Raw genomic sequence first — 4,431 nt, 5'->3', positions numbered from 1 at the left:
TCCCCCCCCCCCCCCCCCCCCCCAATAAAATGTCAGAGGTGCTTGTTTCTTTTAGGTGAAAATATATAATCCCTTTTCTTAATCTATTACAAAGGTTAGAAAGGAGTACAAAGAAGGTAGAGTTATTGAAAGAATGGCAGGTTGATGTGGACTTGTCAGAGAGCCGGATTAACAAGGGAAACTGACTCTAGGAAAGGGATTCAGGGGAATATGTCAGGAGGTGACTGAGCAGACAGACAGATGAGAGAACAAGGCTAAGAACGTGACTGGCCACCAAAGGAAGATGGGCGGCCAGAACCCAGCCATGATCCTGCCTCAGGTTCAGGGACTCCTCTGACAGCCACCAGCCATGGCCATCTCCTGCCACCACAGGACACGATGGCATTGCCTGGGCTGGAATCTAGTCCTGTTGTCCTTGCTTTGGCATCACTTGTTATCGGCTCAGTGTCCTGTGGGGAGCCTCAGTTCGGCCAGGCACCTGCTGTTCCCTCAGCTTCAGCCTCCAGGGCTCAGGGACAGTGAGCTGCTGCAGTCAAGGTGTGACTCCCACCAGGACAGGGCAGCTTCACCAAAAAGGGCAGCTGAAAAACCTCCTACATAAAGTCACTGTGATGTTTGTGTCCACAATGAAAAGCACCCAACACGTAGGTCCCCATGGGTGGCTGGCAGCTGACTCTGTCTCCTCATGTGGCACAGTCTCCTTCCCTTACCTGTCCATGTCCATGGGGGTGGTCTCATGGCTATGCCCCCACGTCTGAAATCATTAGCTTAGTTGCTATCTCTCACTTCTCATCTGAGTTTCAGGCTGCTATATCCACCTGACTACTCCTCACAGCATCTTAGTTGTCCTCAAATGCAACTAAACTTATCTTTTAGAAACGATATATGGGGAAGAGTTAGGTTGTGGATCCTGGAGCCAGACAGCCTGAGCTCAAATCCTAACTCCCCCACATATCAGCTATGTAACCTTGAAAAAATTACAGACTTGTGGCTTGCTTTTATCAACTGTAAAACGGGACTAATAACTATCTCATAATTTATGATGATTAAAAAACTGGATACATGAATCATGCTTAGACTGCTGCCTGGCACATAGTAAGTCCTCAGTTATTATGCCCCACTACTCTCGGACCTCCCTTATTGCCTTCTCTCAGCTAATATTCCTTCCTAGAAAGCTAGGAACTTCTAGGTCTCACTTGACTGCTCCTTCCTTTCTCAGCAATACCCATGTTTTATCACTTCCAAAGTCAACTGATTCAACTCTCAAATGTCCCTTCTCCCCAGTCTCACTGCCACTTTCTTGCTTCTGGACACCATCACCCTCTGCTTGGATGATTGAAACATTCCTCTAACTGGCTTCTTAGCCTCAAGTTAATTCCAAATTAAAGAAGACATATAATTATCTCACATGATAATAACAGCTAACATTTCTGTCTGTACTGTTAACTGGGAAATGTTCTAAGAGCTTTACTTGGATTAGTGAGTTCATTTAAATGTCACGGCCCCCTCCTGAACAGGGACTCTTAGCAACTCCCTTTGCAGATGGCACAGAGTACTCAGGGGGCTTGTCCAGGTCACCCAGCAATAATGGCCCAGGTGGGATTTGTATCAAAATATGACCTTTAAAGCACTGTGTTAGAAAATGCTAAACCAAGGTTTCAAAAAGAAAGATGAGTCAATCATAATAGAATTACTGCTCAGTACTATTAATACAACTGTATTTACAATTGTTATCTGCCATGTAGAATATTTAAATTTGCAAAGTGCTTATTCCTACTAGCTTCCTGGAATACAAATTATTGCTCTAATTAAATGTTTACTTTTTGCTCTTTATTTCTTTTCTCACTTTCATATCTATATTTATATCATCTACATCTACATCTATTTCTGTGTGTGTGTGTGTGTGTGTGTGTGTGTGTGTGTATGCATGCATGAAGGTGTTTGTATGGCCTTGTTTCTAATTGGCCAAATTTTTTCCCTTCAACTTTTCAATCCTTTTTCACTTTCTTTAATATCTTTTTGTAAAAATTAGATTTACCTGCCTTTGCACTTTTCATTGTTCCCTAACCCTGTGCCAATGGGTTCCTGTCTATGGTGTGCCTCTTCGCCTGATCTCACCTCCCACTTTCCTATCTGGTCTCACTGGATGGCTGGTTTCAGATTCCTTTTCTCATCTGCTTCTATTCCTCCCCTTCCCCATTACTCCATGCCTCCCTGGAACACAATCAGTTCTCTAGGGGCTATTAGTGGTGAATAGAGAGCAACAGAGCAGTAGGGGGCCCATTAGCTCTCACTTCCACAGTTAGAGCAGAGATAGACCCCAGGAAATGAATGGGCACTCAGGCTCCCAGGATGACCTACAAGGCAGGACTGGGGGGTAGAGAGGCTAGGGACTCCCCCCACAGGGACATCTAGATCTTGCTGTTCTGAGCTCAGTGTACTCCCTGGTCCTCTGCTGAGAGCTCACAGGGGATATCAGAGAAAAACTGAAATTGTTAGTTGTGTGTGTGGGTCCAAAGCTGTCTTGGGCATTTGATGGGCACTTGGATTTCCCAATAGAGGGCCTGCACTTCACACATTTCAGGGAAGCTGAACTCTGAGTGGACGAAAATGGAGAGGTGGAGGCATCAGTTACAACACTGTTTGTTACAGGGCAGAAATCAGTGTACCTTAGGCTGGCCCTGGCTCTCTGCCAAAGGATTTCATTTCCTGAATCACCCCGAACATTTCTCCTTGCAGGCTGCCCTGTGGTCCTGAACCTCAGCACAGAAGGGCTCCAAGGCCACTGCCCTTCTGACCACACTTGCCAGCACAGCCCTGACCCAGGTGGGGCCTCCTAGGGGCCTCCTGTGCCTGCTGCAGGTCCTTCCTCACTGCCCTGGGTAACCCCTCTCTGAGCTGGCCTGAGGTGCCACATCAGCAAGTGTGCAGCGCCTGGACTCCCTTCCCAGGGCGCCATCTGCACACGTGTGGTGCAAGGGCTCAGCCATCTAGAGTGGAGGCTGGATTTGGGGGGAGCCTGGGAGAAGACAGGGTGCCCCAGAGCCACATTAGGTGGTGTGTCCTTTGGGATTTGCCCCCACAGTCTCAGGGGCACACACCATCTGATTCCTTGGCCTCTGCACCCTGGAGTTGGTAATCCGAGTCCCTGCAGGGCTGGTAGCTGCAGCCACTAAGCCGGGCTGCTCTGCTTTTTCTCAGCGGTTAACATGTCCCAGCTCTTCTTCAATGTCAAAATGTTTTCCCATGAACCAGGGGGTGGGGAGGCATTTCCCTGCCTTATCAGCCCTAGCAACCAGAAGCCCCGTTTCCAGGAAAGCAGCCACTTGATCCAACCGGTGAGACCCACTCCCTAGCCAGCACTGGCCTGGCATTGCAGCCCCAGCACCCAGCACGCAGCAGCCAGTGTTTTTTTAGCTGTGGCCACATGACATCATTTCCAATTGGCCAGCCTTCCTCCTCCCTCGCCCAGCCTCCTCCCCACCCCTGCCTTTCTCCTTTCTGCAGCCCAGGGTGGTAGTTTGTGAAGTGGTGGGAATGCTTTGGGCTTTTGGCTTGGTGGGTGGGGGGAGGGGGTTAATTCCCTTTGTTTCTCAAAATATCCCAGGCCTGGCTACCGGAATCACTTCCGGGACAGAGACAGGCTGGCTCAGGCCCTGAGACACAGCTCAGCTGGCTCACTTCGGGTGGCTGGACGGGTGGCCCTGAGTAAGACCCTCCCCTTCAGTGGGGGGCCTCCCTCCCTCCTGTGAAATGAAATGCAGTTTCTCTGAACCCCACATCCTGTAAGGCGCTTGGGGAAAAATAACGGTGATGCTCACATGTGATCGTTAGGTACTTCCCTGCCCGAGCCGGGCAGCTGTCTTTGAGTAAGTCTGGTGGTGCTCAGTGAGCCACGAAAAAGCAGGACTGTGTCTTGTGATATGAAGGGGTTCTTTTCCTAACCATATATGTCTTCCCAAGAGAAGCAATAAATAATGTGGTCACTCTGGCCGGGTTGTCTTGCCTTAGCTGCCCCAAGAGCCCTCTGGCCGCGCAGCTGCTTCTCCTGTTTCAGTTTCCATGTCCTCTCCACTTTGTAACTCAAGGAGCAACTCGGGCTTAGGAACAGCTGACGACCCGGCCAGGTCCCTGCCGAGGCACCTGGGAGAGGCACGGTGGCACCTGGGAGAGGCACGGTGGGCACTGCCTTGCAGGCATGCTCTGGGGCGCTGCATCCTGGTGGCCGTGAGTCACTGGAAGGTGAGCGAGGATGTGTGCTGGAGGGTGGGGACCGCCAGTACCAAACCCAGACCTGGCGAGGCCCTGTGACAGAGACGTGAAGAGCATTCTCAGGGGAGACCGCGCGGATAGCCCTCCCATCACCACCTCACCTTCCGCCTCTGTCCCCCAGAACGGGACCAACTGCTCATTCAGGAGCACACACTGCCG

General features: G+C 50.5%; 1 long non-coding RNA gene across 1 annotated transcript in view; it reads left to right on the top strand.

The window, feature by feature from the left end:
- The window catches only part of LOC107183469, a 19,697-nt gene extending 15,542 nt beyond the window's left edge, over positions 1-4,155 (top strand). The window contains exon 3 of the long non-coding RNA XR_001514258.1: positions 2,740-4,155. This is a non-coding gene — a long non-coding RNA (uncharacterized LOC107183469). The remainder of the gene's footprint in view (positions 1-2,739) is intronic.
- The last annotated feature ends 276 nt before the right edge of the window (positions 4,156-4,431 follow it).

This window comes from Myotis davidii, unplaced genomic scaffold, assembly GCF_000327345.1.
Source record: "Myotis davidii unplaced genomic scaffold, ASM32734v1 scaffold80, whole genome shotgun sequence".
Taxonomy (NCBI): Eukaryota; Metazoa; Chordata; class Mammalia; order Chiroptera; family Vespertilionidae; genus Myotis; species Myotis davidii.
The sequence above is the reverse complement of the archived record's forward strand: the minus strand, read 5'-3'. Positions and strand labels throughout refer to the sequence as shown.